Below are 18875 nucleotides of genomic sequence, written 5' to 3' on the forward strand. Positions count from 1 at the left end.
TGTTTTTCTTGCAATATGTTTGGTCACAAAGTTGTTGATTGCTACAGAAGGAGTATGAAACATGTAAGATGTTATGCATGTAACAAGCTTGGACATATAGCAAAGGAATGCAAGAACAAAGTACGGGCACCATACCAAAAGGAGAAAACATCATCACACTTGAAGATATGGAAGAAGAAGGAAATACAGTTAGAAAGATGTGGCACAGCACAATATACAGACATAACAGACTCAGAGGGAGCTGAAAGTGTAAAACTTCAGTGTCCTAAATCTCATACGCAAGTTTCATAAAGGGAAGTCGGTATATATGCAAGTTAGTTACTGCACAGTCGCGTATATGTTAGTTTGAGGAAAAGCAGTAGGGACAGGCTCAGAAAAAAGTTCTGATATGATTCAATCCATTATTTGCTCTATTTGATAATGGTTACAATTTTCTGATGATGTGTGGAAATGTCTTGACACTTGTAAGATGTTTTAAAGTGTTTTGATATTAAATTAATGATGATGGTGCCTTGATACTTCTTGCTGATATATGCATGATCAGATCTGACGGTGAACAGATGGCACAAGTTCAGGGGGATCATATGCTTTTAATAATGCATTGTTGGCATTATGGTTAGTAGTCCTTGTTAATGATGCTTATATGGCTAAATGATATATCTTGCTATGATATGGTTATGAGTTATCCATGACAAAATCTCATATTATTCTTGGGGTTACATAGTTGATGTTAAGATCAGTTTTGTAGTTGATTCTCTGATGATGCATATATGGTGCTTACATGGTGATCTTCATAAGGATAAGGAGAAGTACAAAGCTTGAATACACATCTTCATTACTTGATGATGAGTCACCCATATGTTGCTGTCATCATATGCATAAAGATCATATAATATAGCTATTATGCAGGATTCCTATAGTTCTTGGCGCTCATGTGGATGAGGATTGTTGTTGTTGATGATATCAAGAAGTCTTGACAAATGATCTTGAGCTCAAGATACATAGTGTTGGATACATGAATGATTACTCAAAGTTTCATTGGTTCTTACCTATATTATGATAGGTTGATACTTACATATGTTGATTGATGCAGATGTTCCCAAAGTGATGATACTTGGATCATGCAGATCTTGTTGAGACGGCTATGGTGTTTTTCACATATGATATAATGTGAATGATTTTGTATGTCATATGTAGAATTCTATTCAAAAGGATGAGTTGATATCTATATGTAGACATACCTTGTTATAGGTTGATGACTTATACACTAATGGACATATACAGGTTGCTGGTCTAGATGCTGTTGACAGATGCTTATGGAGCAGATCATACATTGTGATGGTCTTATTTAGATGTTTGGTCTCTGTTATAAATGTCATGTAAAGGTCATATCAAGACTCATGATGTAATAGGTTGTCTCTATCTATTGTAGTCATTTTATGAATCCCTTTTGGTCATATGAGGTAATTTGTACCCCCACTATGCATGGGAAGGATGATGTAATATTTCAGTCATGTATAAACAATTGGTATCTGGTGTATCCCCACTTGGTTGGGTGGATGAGTCAATATTGGTATATCCCCACTTGGTTGGGAGATGGATGTATGTATGAGTCTTTGGTGATAGGAAGGTCATTTATGATAGAGTCATGTTCTTCTTGAAGAACATCTTTTTGTAGACCTTCCTTACATTCAGGGGGAGCATGAATAGCACACTTCAGCAGACCAAAGATTTCATCATGTACTCAGAGGGAGCATGGACAGATTGGTACACCTTGGCATATACAAAGGGGGAGCTCATTCTAAGATTTCAGCAGGTACTCAGGAGGAGTATGGATAGCAGAATGTTTATCAAGGAATGAGAATATATTGGTCCGCCCTTTGACCTTTATGTCAAAGGGGGAGAGTGATTTGGTGTTGTTGCCATCAAGTCCAAAGGGAGAGATTGTTGGAATTATGATGCATGTGTAGTACTTGATGGAAACCCACTTGTAGAAGAACAAATCACTTATATATAACTAGATGAATCTACAAAAGAGATATCAGATGTGACAGAATACATGGGATCAGTTCAGATGTAATGAACAATGACAACTCATTAAGTTGACAGTTCTTAGTATGGCAAGTTAGCTTTGCCATCAAGTCCAAAGGGGGAGATTGTTGGCATTATGATGCAAGTGTTTTCCTTGATGGCAACTCACACAAATGACAAATCATAGTGCAACAGGTCAGTATCAAAGAATTGATGATCAGACTACAAAGAATGAAGAAAGAAAAGTATATACGCAGGTTCACTATATACCAAGTCATGTACACACGCGGGTTCACTATATAACAAATCGTGTATATGCGCAGGTTCGCTATATACCAAGTAGTGTATACACGCAGGTTCACTATATACAAAGGCGCGTATACACGCGGGATTGCTGATCAAAAGTCGCGTATGCGTATTCACACACTTTCATGCACGGAAAAGTGTGTACATGTGGGAAAGCTTATTTTTGGGACCATGGTATTTAGACCTATGGTTTTGGACCTTGGTATTGTGTTCGAAGTGTTGAACCTAGGTATTGGGTCCCTAGTATTGGTTCTAAATGGTTTTGGACCATGGTATTGAGTAAGGCCTAAGACTATAAAAGGAGAAGAAGATCTTTAGGCAAATGCATTAAGAAAGTCTTGAATATCTAATGATGTATGAGATCTAGTATGCAGGTTATGGGTTCATGATTCTTTTCTTGATCTGAGCTAAGGAGGAATCTCAGCAGTTGATGGAGAACAAGACCTAAGGATAGATTGGGATCAAATGGTTTGGAATGAATCATATCTATATGGTTTGATCATGATTGTTCTAGATCTATATACTGACGCGTGTAATGTTCTGATCTAGGTATAACTTAAGATTGAAATAGCTGCAAAACATGAATGAATATTTACAGATGTATACGCTGGTTTACTTTGATAAAAGCGTGTACATATGCAAGTTAGATACATCTAAGTAGTGTATACAATATGATGTTTGAAGTTACAGGTGGTTTTGGTTGTTGATGCAAAGTCTGAGTTCTGGTGACTATTTATTGGTGTCAGTACTCTGCATATTTAGTTTGGTTGATTGTGAGATCTATAATGGATCAGGATCATAATGACTTATATTTATGTGATCTGATGGACTAGATCTGGTTGCTAACATATGTATTATCCTTTTATATGTAATGATCTGGGTATGTCTGAAGTCATGAAGTGCAGCGAAGTTATTAGTAAGTAATCGTTGACATATACGCTGGTTCACTTTGGTGAAGTTGTGTATACATGCTAGTTCGGCTCTTCCAAGTAGCGTATGCATGATTTCTGATGATACAATTGGTTCTGAATATTGTTGCAGAGTTCTGTGTTCTGCTCTGTGTTCTGGTGATTGCAGTTTGTTGACTGGTTTTCAGTGATTCAGTATTGGGTGATTCAAAGATTGATGATGCTAGTGTTGATTGATTTTTTGCTTCAATGATATTGATGGGTCCAATATGAAAATTGGATGAAACGTGGCCTTTCATATTATGGTGGTGTGCTTTAGGAGTATCCAGTCTGAAAATGTATGAAACGTGGTACTTGGAGGATGAAAGAGAAGGTTGTAGCCTTTTGTAGGTTGGAACCTACGTACTAGTACATCAGCTAGTACAAGAGCTAAGGGGGTGGTAGCTCCCTTCCAGTAGCAGCTGGAAAATGAGTGAAGGTTGGAGCATTTAGTAGGTTGGCACCTACATACTAGTACATCGGCTAGTAAAAGAGCTAAGGGGGTTGTAGCTCCCTTCCAGGAGAATCTGGAGAATGAGAGAAGGTTGTATCCTTTTGCAGGTAGAAGCCTGTGTACTGGTATAAGACTGCACCAGTACAGAAATATTGTAAAAATAAGTTTCTTATTAAAAGAAGATAGAGATGACTTGCAGCAGGTGGTTTTCACCCACATTGGGTTTCCACCTTACATCATGGTGTTCATGTGTGCTTCTTGTGTGTGATGATCTGTTCTTTTTTACTGCACTTGTTTACTATTCATATGGTTAATAAAAGTAATGATGCACTAACTAAAGATCAACATTTAATGGATTAACTGAATCATAAGTTTATTGGATATATGCTAGTTGCATTAGACATAGTTGCGTGTACACGCAGGTTCCCTTCATTGAAGTAGCGTATATAAATCTGAGTATGAAAATGAAAAAGTGTTTGATTTGACAATACTGATTCACCCCCCCTCTCAGTATTATTTCCAACATTATACGTGATTGATCTTTATTATCACATATCAAGCATATGTCTTTATAAATCACATATTATACAGAAATACTCGGGTTTATATTATATCAAGTTAGCTAGAGATTTGCATGATAGAATAGGTCATTCAAATTATCATTATTCTATTGCAATCACTCATAAACCACCCACTCTCATTTTAAAACCCAAACTGGGAAATTGGTCCCATTATCCCTAGTCGGAGCCACCACTTCAAATGGAAAAGGAGTTGTCTTAAGGTCCAGACCAGGTGGTTATCCCCCATGTTGGAGTAGCATAAATCTAAGGCTTCAACAAGTCCTTAGATGTGATGTGGTCCAATTGCACTCAAGAAAATTAATGAAAAAACCTTTGTTGCCAATTAATACTGAATGTATTGATAAGGAGAAAATATGGAATCCTAAAATCACACACAATAAAAAAATCCTCAATAGGAAATGTAGAATCTAGAAATATAAAGCATGATCCAACAAGAATTTGAATTTCTCGGAGAGTTTAAGAATTAATGTGTCGAAATACCCTTAATTTAGGCCATTAAGGATATGCCAACTTATAGAAAAGTTGGCAGAGATCAACACTTGAAGAAATTTGGAATAAAAAGGAAAGATCCACAAACCATCCATGTCATAGGACAAATTATTGATCTTATACTTGGAAAGGTGCTTGTTCCTAATACTACGCTCCAAGAAACCCCATAGTGAATATTCACATGGCCAACAAATTGACAACAAAAACTTTGATTGACTTGGGAGAAACCATAAATGTAATAAAAAGGACACCTTAAAAAACTATAAGTTCAAGGAATTTTAATACAAACATATAATTTTCTTCAAATGGTTGGTAGATCCACTATGAAGCCAAAAGGGGTGCTAGAATATAATATTGTCTCTATAGATTCTCAAGAGTTCCCAATAGATTTTATGGTCTTGAAAAACAAACTGGGATTAGGTGGTTATCCTATATTTATTGGAAGGCATTGATTGATTTAATTGCGAGTTAAATCCCTATCATTAATTGTTAAAACGAGGTTCATAGAACTGACGAGGTATACCTATACTATATGTACTAGGTGTTTATCTTTCAGATTAGATTAATCTAAAGCAATTAAAACTAATTACAAAACATAATAAATTAAACCAATTAAAACCAAATCAAACCAAACATAAATTAATTGAAATGACACTTGCATAAAGGAAATCAATCTTGCAGAATTGAAATCACAGCACACTCGCATAAATGAAATCACACCACGCTTGTAGAATTGAAATCACAACACACTTGCATAATTGAAATCACACCACACTTTCATAATTGAAATCATACCTACTAGAAAGTAAATCACACTTACTAAAAGGAAAAAGCACACTTGCATAAAAGAAATGAAATAACAAAACTATACTATGTTACCAATATGTGCAAAGATGTGCAAACTGTGGTTAATGGGGGCCCTCCATTCCTCAGCAAGCACGCTAGATCAACTATCGCATCTTGGAGATCAAAATAGCAGTATGTATTTCATAAATATGAAGTTAGAAGATATTACAAGAATTATCTCTCCTCACTTTACAAATTACATTTAGAACTTGGAAACTCCAACTAACAACTATAAACTAGCTACTAACAACTCACTAACTAGTTAACAACTTGACAACTAACAACCCTTTGTATGAAGGGTGCACTCCTATTTATACAAGAATTGAGGATAAATATACAATAAATATAGATCCTTAGGTCTCTCCTGAATCCACATTTATCTCTTGTGGTTACAACCAATCTCCTAAAAAAGTAAGATACAAATCCTCTCAAAATCCTCTCATCCATGATTCTTCTCTTTTGGATGTGCAAGTTATCTTCTACAATTATTCCACAAATCCTCATGAATTGGAATTTGAAATTCGAATTTGTGGTTGGATGTCCAAGTAGGACCCTTTTAGAATCTCCAAGTAGGCTTACAATATCACAAAACTCATAACACTTTTAGATATATATCAAAATATGTTAATTTCCTAAAATTTAATCACAGGTTCACTTATAATACTTAAAATCAATGACTTGGAAAATAATAATGATAAACCCGTGTAATGATGAAAATGGTTACTTAATGTAAGGTTATGGGGATATAGAGTTATGGAATGAGGGTAAAATGATGGAAATGAAGGCAAAAGTTGATGATATTTTGGAGACCCAACATACCCCCCAACTAAAGATGTTTCATGTCCTCATGCAACTATTGCATTGATTCCCTTAGTCATAAGTTGATATTCTTGAAATGTTTTGCTTCTATATGGGCTTTATATTTGTATTGATTCTCTTTTAACTTGCATAATCATATCATTTGACAATTTTATTCTTTTTGCATAGTGTACTTTGAAATACATTTGATTACGACATATATTCTTTATGGTTGGTTCTTGTGTGACAACCAAAATTTTATGAGTATTGGTTCTTGTGTAACAATACTTTTTTTTTAATCTTTGTTGCATCAAAATACTTGAAAACATTGAGAATTTCCATAGTATTTGTTAGCCATTTAGTGTGCTCATCAATTGATCATTGCAAAACATATAAACTTTTTGAATCAAAATGCAATAATAGTTGATCTAGGAAAAATATGGTGGTTAGGATGAAATGAAATGTGACATGTGGCATGAAATATGAATACCCCTTCCCCCCAAATTAAGGTGTTTTCATTTTTTGGAAAGTGAAAAAGGGAATATGAATCTGGTGAGGGATTTTCCAAAATCACAATTTTAACATTTTAAGGAATTACATGATTAAAAATTAAAATATTACATACCTTCACCTACCTGAAAAGTGGAAAAGCTATGTATATCGAAGAGTGTGTTTGCTGCTGCTGGATCATGGAATATGAAGTAAAAGAATTTGATCTTGCTTCTTCTTTCTCTTGGTTTTATGAATTAAGGATGAGATTATAATGTTTATTGTTATGGTTGTTGAATTGAGACCTATTGCAAACCACTGAAATCATGTAGTCTTCATTTGTTCCCACTCGATGGCATAATTATTATCTATGTGAATAAATGTGTTGATTTCGACCATAGAAAGAAATTGTCAGATTACTGGCCATTAATGAATGCCATTAACCAACATCAGGCTACTCATTATTGATGCCAATGAGAGTCAATATGCCTAAGTACATCTTACTAGGTATGAATAGATGTGTTGAAGTTGAGTCACCTAGAAGATCTGACAAATAGGGGACATTGATGTATTCCCAATATTTATTGGCGAGAGAACTTGTAATTAAGGCATGAAAGCCTGAAGGTACTTGAAATATCTCTAGTATTGATCCAAGATGATGTGTCAGAGTCGATTGGTCAAAAGTTGTTAGAAGGGAGGCCTTAATGAATCCTCCATTATCTAGCTCGAGTATGAAATAATAATTTGAAGAACTATAGATGGAAAATTTTCATTGAGGAAAGGTTTATTTGACAGGAAGGAAGTGGAAAATGGGATGATTCTGCTTTGTAAGGGAGATGAATGACTTTATTTTTGGGTTAAGGGTGAGTGAAAATGATGCAGGAAAATATGAAGGTTGCAAAGGGAAATGAGTTTTTGGTAGAAAGGAGATGGACAATTATGGATTGACTGTAGGCTTAAAATGTGTAGCAATGGTAAAATTTCTATGTGTTTAGTAGAAATGGTGTAGTGGATCTGATTTTACATTGAATGATCATGCTCTTCTAAAAGAAACTTGGTCTTTGAAAAGGTACTCATGCATATAGTTTCATCTTCCTTCATCGTCCTGGAACCTACAAAAACTTAGCAATTTTTCTGCAATAAAATGTAAGACTATCAAAAGAGAGAGGTGATTAGTCCCTCTTCATTTGATATATACAAAAAAACTTAGAAATAGTACTAATAAAACAAATTCAAGAACAAAAAATTAAATGCAATTTTACCTGATCAGTAACATCGATCACTTATTATTGTTTTGTTGGAGACTTCTTCATTGTGTTTCTAACCAATCTTGAGCTTGAGACCTCTTCTCCACACACTTAATTCTTAATCAATAGACCATAAACCAAATTTCCATAAGCTACTGAATTGTGTCGATTCTATATATACCAAAAACACAGATAGTTGCATTTCCTTGTCGCTTTTACAGCTTGCATTTAGACATGGATGGTGGTTTGTCAATTATTGCAGTTAGTTTTTTAATGTTTGTAGGTTTTTATGAAATTCTAAGTCCATAACTGCGTTTTTTCTTTTTCTCTGGCACTCCACCCTTGCCCATGATCTCATGGATCAAGAAAATGCTCAAAATTCAAAATTCTTGGATTAGCTTTAAACTAATGCCAAAGCATATATATCATTGCCTGAATCCAACACAATTCATTTCACCGAAATCTGATTTCAGATGCTCCTGGAATCACGTTCTGATCATTTTGTGAAACAACCAAAAACTGAATTTTGAGTTGCAAGAATGCCCAATCAACAGTGTGTACGCTGACTCAGTCATGAAAATTGGAAAGTTTTTATTGGACCTTCATTGGCCAATACGTGTTTGACACTTGGCACTATTTGATTAGTGGACACATGTTTTTTTCATTGGTCAACAATTTTTTTGTGGTGGGCCAACAAGGAAGTGCCACGTGGACCAACCATTGGTTACCACGTGGCATCCTCGTGGTGGAAAAAATTTCATGAGAGGGTGAACAACCTCCCCACAGTTTGAACCCATGAACTGTTGACTAATGACGAAACTCTTTACCAACTCCACCACATTATTTCTTGTTAAATATAGCTCCCAAATCTTTATTTAAGGTTTAACATAAACACTTTTTGGGGAGGGGGCCAGGGCTAAGCCCTAGCCCTTGGCTATCCCAACACCATAGGATCATGGGTGGGGGCCAAGGGCTAGGCCTTAACTCAACCCACAGTACCATGCAACTGCATATGACCAGGTGCTTAAGTTAAAGGTACCAGCAGAGGAATAGGGATTAGCCCTTGATTTTCGGCACCCAATGGGGTCGCATGGCACCACATGACCAAGATTTTTGGTCCTAGGGTATAATTTTAACCATCCTACAATTTCAACTACCAGTCGGGAAGGTCATATTTGCGCGTTGTTCCCGTTTTTTTGGTGCACAGGTTGGGTTTGGGTCGAATTGTAGGCTTATTAACAATAGAATTGGGCAAAAGCTTAAAACAGTGATATATTTCTCAATTTTTGGCTAAATGAGCTACAAAAAGAGTCAAAACAGGGGTTTGTGATAGTGTTGGATCCATTGGAGACATTATTTTTTCTGCTTTAGCTTTTTCAAAGCCTACTATTATACTTTTGATTATGAATTTATATCTCTTATCCAATTTTTATTGAAAGGATTTAAAACTAACTTTGTTCAATTTTCTTTTATGATCTTCCAGATTGCAGAGAGTGCAAGAAGAGAGCATACTCAACAATATTGAAACTATTTATTCAAAAACAAAGCAAAACAATTTGATTTCTAACTTCAAATTGTGGCTCTCAAAACTCTATTTGTCTCCTTCTTCTCAAATATTCCTTCTCTTTCTACATCTTCCTGCAAATGATTAGTGAGTTGGGTGGCCCTTACTGCACCACCAATAAATAAAATTGAAAATAAAATGAAATCTAACTTAAAAACTCCTTCTTCTTTTTTTAAACACAACACTAAACTTGGTTTTATTCATTAATTATATCCTACACTACTCTAATGGAAATAGAAGAATTGATTAAGTGTATGCATATTTCCAGTGTAACCATGTGCATAACAGGAGTAAAAATATAGTCCTGCTTAGTTTTGAAAAATATTCATTAAAACACATCAACGCTTGAAAGACCAATTTTTTTGATAATGCAATTAAGAAGTAAGGAAGAATGAACGAGTGATGTGACTTGATGCTTGATTGGAACCATCTTTCAATAAGGTCATGAAATTCTGATTCCTTTGTTGGTTTAGATCACATTGAATATCCTCCTTTATTATGCATCCCTCAATATTAGATTCTAGTGGTTTCTCCCCATCAAAATTATTGCATGATTCTTGAGTCTCTTCAATCGATTGACAAGAGGAAGCAAAAGAAACTTGAAGATCTTCTTGTGGAGGTGGAGAGACAGACACGTTTTTGCATGCAGATAAAATATACTCTTTCTGAGAGGCAGATATGCCAGTTGTTGCTAAGACTCGGGAAAGTTCTTGGAAGAACATTCCTCAAATTCTTAATTGTCTATGAATTTCTCCAACTAGTTGATAATTCATGTCGTGCACACAGATTAGTAAAAAGTATTGAAAAATTATTGAAATCTAATATGCAAAATGATTTTAATATGATTTTAACCATGCATTTAAAAATGAATGCAACTATAATGAGTTATCTAAACTTCAAAATAAACACCCACGTATACCTCCTCGGAAACAATGCCAAAATGTTGGGTGATTTAATTGCAAGTTAAATCCCTATTAGTAATTGTCAACTTGGGGTTTGTAGAACTGATGAGGTATATTTGTACTATATGTACTAGGTGGTTATCTTTCAAATTAGATTAATCTACTGCAATTAAAACTAATTACAAAAAACAATAAATTAATCTAATCCAAACCAAATCAAACCAAACATAAATAAATTGAAATCACAGTTGCATAAAGGAAATCACTCTTGCAGAATTAAAATCACACTACACTTGCAGAATTGAAATCACACCACACTTGCAAAATTGAAATCACACCACACTTGCATAAAATAAATGAAATAACAAAACTATACTATGTTACCAATATGTACAAATATGTGCAAACTGTGGTTGATGGGGGCCCTCCATTCCTCAGTAAGAACACTGAATCAACTATCACATCTTGGAGATAAAAATAGTAGTATGTATTTCTGTTACAAAAAAATATCGTCATCATGATTATTTACAGTGAGTATGGGTCTATCATCACTTGTACTGTCCTCCTAAGCAAGTCTCAGACCTCAGCTCTCCAAATCAAGCTTTAGAAATGAGAGAAAGACATTAAAAATCAATGTAACTCTGGTTCCGCACTTTCTCTCATGGTCACCTGCGGTCCCGCACCTTCTTTGTACAAAAACTGCGGACCTGCCCGCTCTGTCCCTAACGGTGTAGGTGCGGACCCCTGTGAAAGTCAAAAGGTGCAAGTTTTATCTTAAAAAACTCACTTTGGGTTAATTCTAGAGGTTTCTAGAAGGAATTTTGATGTGGATTGTTCGCTCTGAGGTGGTTCATGCATCCCAAAAGAGAAGGAGCTAATCCCTTGATGAGAGGAGCTATCCCTTTGAAGGAGGGCTTTATCCCTTTGAAGGAGGACCTAGTAGCCTCCCTCCATTGCACTATAAATACAGGCATTGGGCTGGTTGCTAGAGAGGTTAGAAGCTGAACATTTTTGAGGGTAAATGCTGGTGAAATCAAGACTTCCTAGTTAAGCCTAAAGAGAAGAGATCACATACCTTTTTTGGTTTCATTGGGGAGTGAGTGAAACTTGTCAAAGTAGAGGAGACTTCTTGCGGGACCTTGGGAGGAGCTTGTACAACGTCAAGGCAAAGGTTGTAAGGTTCTTCTTCTTTTGAATTAATACAATCAAACTCATTTTTCTCAACAAGTATCTTATGTTATTTGTTTCATGGACTCCTTGACTTTCATGTTAAATATGTTTTATGCAATTGGCTTTTTAGGTGCTATTTAATTTGTTTGCCTTGTTTGTGTTTGCAGATTCGCGAAAAGGAGCTCATTTGGATCGAAGGAGCGAGGGCATCCACAAGCTAGCGTTGGACCTAAGGTAGGCCCTAAAAACACTTGTTTCTATTGTCTATCAAAGCATATTTAGAGAAAGATAGTGTCTGGTTGGTTTGCTTGTCATTAGGTCTTCTTTAGATTCTAGGAAGGTCTATCTTGTCCGCAAGATCGACTTATTCCGTGTGACAGAATGGCGACCATACTGGGGATTTGATTGTTTTCCTTGTTTTTACTTTGACCTGAGAAACTCTATTTTTGTTTCTATTTTTGGCTTGTTGTGTGTAAAATTGGGTAGAGTTTGTAGATGCAGGGTTATTTTTTGTTTTTCATAGCTTTGGGAGAGGACCGCACCCTAGCCGTTTGACACAGTGCGTACTTACCCGCAGCTTGGCTTTTAGCACAGAGCGGGACTGCACCTGTGCCAACTGTGGACCTGCGGACCCTGTCAAAATTTTGAAAACCCTAAAATTTCCTGTCAGTCAGCTTAGTTTGTCTTTAGAAATTGTTATCCACTGCCCAGACCTGCATATAACTTGTCAGAAGCTTTCCTTGGATTGATTTCGTCAGTGTTAGGGTTTTAGGTGAAATTCCTAGGAGTTTTGCTTGTTGGGTTTGTTTTTCATTTTGGTTGTGTAGTGGCTCTGAGCTTAGAAGCTGTAGGGACTTTAGATTACCTTAGTGTCTACCAGCCTTCTTATGAGTCTGACCATGTATGAAATCTCCCCTTGCTGAGGAATTCGCTTTGTATTTTCTCATTTCAAAACTTCGAAAAGCTTGTGTTTGAGAGTTTGGATTTTCATTTAAAAAAAAAGAAAAGAAAATTGGTTGTTCTTGACTGATTTGTGATTCTACATGAATTAGTCCTTAGCTTACATCTAGCTGAGTAAAACATCCTCTAAAAATACTTTTAGTAGGCTTTGACTTCAAATAGGTTTTTATAGTTTGTAGCTCTCAAAGTTAGTTATTTTTATTAGTTTTGAGTGTTTTATTTACAAAATATAAAAAAAAACTCTTTTGAAAAAGTTTGTTTTTTGTAGTGATTGAGTGCTTTGAAACGAAAAGGGAAATTTTTGTGAAATAATTAGTTGTCTCATTTTGAGTGCTTTGGAAAGGAAAGGCTCTTCTTTTAATTTGTTTAATTGAGAAAGATTTGTGTTTACAAAGTATTTGCATTCTCAAACTCTTTCTTAGTTTAGAAGTTCATCGAAGAAAAAAATATTGTTTGGATCATCTTAGGTGCATTTTTAGTGATTTTGAGTCGAGACTTCATACCACGAGTTTCATCTCCGCACCTTTGGACTTAAACAAAAACCACTAAAATTAACGCTTAAAGTAAAATTCACCTAGTAACATTTTTATTTCTAGGGCTTTGATACACCAACTTAGCTTAGGCTAGTGTCTTGGAGTAGGAGAGTAATTAACTCTCCAAGATAGTAAAAACAAACAAGTAGTTGTATCTTGTGGTAGGGAAGAAATCCAATTGTTGCATTTATGCTCTGGGAAAGCTCCTCTTAAAGGAGAAGCACGAGATCGTGTCTGAACCAGTGTGGGAATCAATCCTTCCTCATTGGGAACGACGCCAGATATTCACGTATTACAAACGGTAAACCTCGGATTAACCATTGTCGAGGAGCCTGGGGTCACTTGTTGGTAAACCTTGGATTATGTCAAGGAGCCTTAAAGGGGATTGAGCTTGCTACTCTGCCCTTGCGTGCGTATCGGATCGTAGACTGTTCCCCCAGGTGTATTTGTCTCAGTTGGTAACCTTAGTGGCCGTATTCTTTAGGACTCTTCCTAAGGTGACAGTGGTGGGAAGATCCCACTATACCTAGAGCAGACGTCGGCTAGACTCACTTGGATTTTCTGGGGGGTTCACTTCACTCGAGACGATTAAGTGGAGGAACTTGTGCCAGTCTATTCATTAAGCAGGTTGCCAGGGTAACTGTTCCAACCGCCATTTCTGTATTGAACTCTGCGACGTTGGATTTCATCACCAACTAGTGTTTTTGGTCCGGAAAGTTACTGTTTGTGTGTGTTTGATCTCCTAGATTGTTTGGTTCTTTAGAGACTTTAGGTGCTTTTCATTGAGATTTTACTTTGTTTGCATGTGAAGTAGTTAAAAGTCTTTAACTGTAGCTGAATTACCAAGACAGTCCCATAGACTTCGGGGCCAGTCTCCTGAGATTATAAACGTGGCTGAGTTACTGAGGAAGTCCCGTAGACTTCGGGGTCAACCTCCTGAGGAAGTGCCAAGCCAACTTGAAGGCTTAAAAGTCCTCGTAACTCCTAGAGACAGTAGAGTTGGGTCACCGGAAGAAGGAGAATCTTCTTTGATAGTACATCCTGATTTTCAAACGCCAGTAGCAGAATATAATCCGCAGTCAGTGTCTGTCTCCGAAATCGCTGGTAGCTTTTCATCTACTAGCGATATAGGTGAAGAACCCGAAATATCCGAGCCTGAAAGTGAATTTGCTGCTACTCCGACATCGGGGTTTGTTTCTCCATCTTTTAGTGGTCCTGGTTCACCTAGGGTAGAAAGAGTAATCACTCAAGATCTTCCTTCTGGATTGATTTCTATTGAAGAACTTGCTCCGGAAGAAGAAGAAGTAGGCATCCCTATCCCTGAAAATCAACCTACTATTGAATTAAGGGAGCGTGAATCAATTTTTTACAGTCCGCCTAGGAGTAGTTCTTGGTATCTTTCTTTGACTAATTATTTAGAAAACTCAGGGTTAATTTTTTCACCACCTCGTGCTCCTTATCACTCAACACCTAGAGGCTTTTACACTCCCGTCAATATGCCAAGACAGTCGTCCATGTTTACTCAATCGCCTGAATCCTTTTTGTATAGCGGTCCATCTGTTCCCTCTGGGTATCAGTCTCTTTCTCATACATTTTTGGGAGCATCTCCTCAACCCATTGAGCAAGGGTTATTAACTGGAAGCAATGGTACAAAGCCGTTGAGTGTAGAAGACATTCTTATGATGTCAGGTTCCATTCCCAATCCTCAACCTCAAGGTGGCCAGTTACCGCCTGGGGGGCAGCCTCAATTAACACCTGGGGGGCAACCTCAAGGTACACAATTTTCATCTAGGGGGCAACCTCAAGGACAGTACATACCTACGGGACAGTACGTTCCTCAAGGTCAATCCCAGACTCAATATGTACCCCAAGGTCAACCCCAGTATCAATTTATACCTCAAGGTCAACCCCAGTATCAGTATGTGCCTCAAGGATATCAACCCCAAGGTCAATACTCGAACCAAGGTTTCCAACCACCCCAAGGTCAAACGTTTGTTCAAGGAACGAGAAATGTACCTTTCAATTATCAATCCTACCCTCAACCCGGTTATGGTCTTCAGTATTCTCAACCAGTTATGGGTCAGTACCCCGGAATGAATATAGTGTGGGATTCATCGCAAACCCAACAGGTGTTGCAGCCAAGTGTACAATTGTCATCTCAAACTGGACAACCCTTAGTTTCTGGTACATCCCAGCAACTAGTCCAGTCTAACATTCAAACTTCTGTACCTTCGGTAGTTTCTTAGCCTGGGTCTAGTACACCTCGTACTCTGCCTCAAACGACTGCTACAACTACCGCTACATTTGTTCAATCTACCGCACCTACTTCTGGAGTATCGACAGCTCTGGTTTCTATTGTTCCTGTATCTACTCCTCAGACATCTTTACCACCGTCTGGATCTACGATTCAAACTTCGGTTCAGATGCCTGTAGGACAACCTGGTTTAAGTACGGTTGTCACAAGTCAACCACAATTCACCTATCAACCGTACCAGGCATAGTACCAATTCGGTCCTGCTGTCCAGCAGCCAGTTTATCAGTATCAACCGTATCCTGGGTACACTTATCAACAACCTCAACAACCCCAGTACAGTCCGGTTAATCCTGGTTTTCCGGGAGGATACAATATCCCGAACGCGATTCCTATTCCTAGTTATCCTGGATATCCTCCTCCTGGGCTGGTCTCATGACCCAGAGTTTTAGGGATCCTAATCGGAATTTACCATTTATCGCAACTTTGGACTTGCTTGACTTGTCGCGCCTAACGAACGATCCCATTAATTATCTTTCGTTTTGGCCGCCAATGCCGAATAAGTTTCCCAGTGACATTCCCAAGTTCAAAGGTAAATCAGGAGAGGATCCGTCGAACCATGTGATGACTTACCACCTCTGGTGTGCGTCTAACTCCATCACAGATGATTCGATCCGTCTTAGACTTTTCCAGCGCACTCTAATTGGTCTCGCGGCCAAGTGGTACATTGAGTTACCGCGAGGCACTTTTTATAATTTTAGTCAGTTAGCTACCTCGTTTCTAACTCATTTTCAGTTGCCAGTCCGATATGACAATGGCACGGAATTGTTAACTTCGCTAAAACAATCGACATCCACGTACATTTCAGATCATATTCACGAGTGGAGACGTCGACGCCGTTTAGTGAAGGTATTTATTCTGGATCAAATCTTGGCTGAGTGGTTTGTAAAATCTTTGTTGCCAAAGATCACTGAAGATGTTGCTAAAGCCGGAGTTGTTACTGAGGAGCAAGTCATTGCTCAAGCACAGTACCTTGACTTGGTCTATACTCAGTCAGGTACGTTACATGAAAAAATCCCCGATCTTCCCAAGTCAAATCAAATCGCTGCAGCTCCTTCGGGATCTCATGCCGCCGATGGTATGATCGGCACGGTTAACACTAAAAGTAAGAAGAAGTCTTCCAAGAATTCTTCTCCTATCATAACCTTGCCTGATTCCCCAACAGGAGATTCTTCTACAGAGATTTCCGCCGATATTCACGTTGTAGAGTCATCTACAGCCAAATCAAAATCCGGTGGGAAGAAGAAAGGAAAGAAGAAGAATAAAACGAACAAAAGTTCAAAGGAGAAACCTGAAAAGGTGGAATCCAATGACGAAAAGTGCAAACCTCGTTATCCTTGTCTCATTTGTGACGATGAACATTTTACAAGAGACTGCCCTCATCAAGCAGAGGTTGCGAAGATTGTCAAGGGTTCCCAAACTCCTGTTGTTTTGAAGATCCTTTTCCGGCTCAAGACAGCAAGATGATAGGTTCATCCTCGAGTGCCAATGAAGAACCCATACTGATGATGTCCCATGTTAGGATTGCGACTCGATCGCAAGATTATGGTAGTAAGAGTCCTGTTGATGGTAAAGAAGCAGAATCTTCTCATTCTAATCCATCAACCTCAACTCCCGGTTCCGATCCACTACAGATCGAGAAACCTAATCCAGACTTAGTAATCAAACCGCCCGCCAAGGGTCTACTTCGAAAGTCAGCTTTCAATCCACATGCGAGAGTGGCTCAGAATTATAACATTGTTGAGGATTTAGTTGTTTCACCCTTAGCAATGTCGGCTTTGGAAGTGCTGCAATCATGCCCAGCACAATGTAAATTACTTTTGTCGGCTATAGGAGCTGTTGATATTCAGGACCCGAACCTAATAATTTTCGATCTAGAAAATAGTACACCACGTTTGCCTCATCAAATGGCTTTCCAGATACCAGTGATAGTCAAAAACATGCCTATTCATCGGACTGTAATTGATGAGGGAGCTTCAACGTGTATTATGTCGATACAATGTTAGAGATCGCTTGGTTCTCCTTCACTAAATCAATCCCTGACGATTCTAAAGGCCTTTGATGGCCGTGGGTTTCATCCTTTTGGCATTCTACAGGATTTGCCTATAGGGGTTGAAGGAAAAACCGTTAGTCTAGATGTGGAGGTGGTTGATGCCCCTCTAGACTACAACCTTCTCTTGGGTCGAAGTTGGTCTTACGCTATGACAGCGGTCGTTTCATCGGTCTTTCGAGTAATAAAATTTCCACACAATGGAAAGATCGTGACAATAGACCAGCTGGCTTACTTTTCATCTGACCCAGCCTCTTCAGAGTGTATTCAGCATGTTGGTAAAACAACTATCCCATATAAGGATGTTGGAGTAGGATTAGTTAAAGATGTCGGTTTACTGGGAACTTTTCCTTTTCCTCCAATCAACGCATCATCTTCATTTGCAACCATTCATATGATTACATCAGACACCATTGTTTATGATGATCCTTGGATCATTCCTTTTGAATCTGAGATAGACTCATTTGGTGATTCCATGCCTTTGAGTCCATATGAAATTGCCTATGAAGCTGTGCAGTCGTTTGCTGACTCGTTTTCAACCAGAAATGACTTAATGAATGTGGTCTGTGAGGAATCACTTTTCACATCAACCTCGGATTTAACTACGTTTTCTGAACTTGTTCACTCTGATGAGAAAATTCATGAAATCCTATGTGTAGATGATTTACCATGGGAAGATCTCCATCACCGATCTTCGTTTTTACCTAAGGATGATCGTTTTGAAAATGATTTCTCATCAATATTTACAACCGAATATGTCAAGGAACCTCAGAATCCAATGAAACATCCCGATTCAGAGTTAAATTTGGGGAACATCTCTCGAACTATTCCTATTGACATTTCGGTTAAGCCTGGAATTGTTGAAAACATTCATATAGGTGCCTCGTGTACAGATGACGAAATTCAATTATAAAAGGCCTTATTTCAAGAATTCCGCGACGTGTTTGCCTGGTCCTATGAGGAAATGCCAGGAATTGATCCCACGATTGTTGTTCATGAGATCAAAACTTACCCGGATGCTAAACCCGTTTGGAAACGTTTGCGTCAGATTCACCCGCGAAAAGCTGTTGCAATTAAAGCAGAAGTTGAAAAACTATTGAAAGCAGGTTTCATTTATTCGATCCCTTTAACGGATTGGGTATCGAATATTGTTCCAGTGAAAAAAAAACAGGGAACAATAAGAATATGCATCGACTA

The sequence above is a fragment of the Pinus tabuliformis genome, chromosome 1_2, assembly GCF_031772625.1.
Source record: "Pinus tabuliformis cultivar Carrire ecotype Pingquan chromosome 1_2, CPIR1, whole genome shotgun sequence".
NCBI lineage: Eukaryota > Viridiplantae > Streptophyta > Pinopsida > Pinales > Pinaceae > Pinus > Pinus tabuliformis.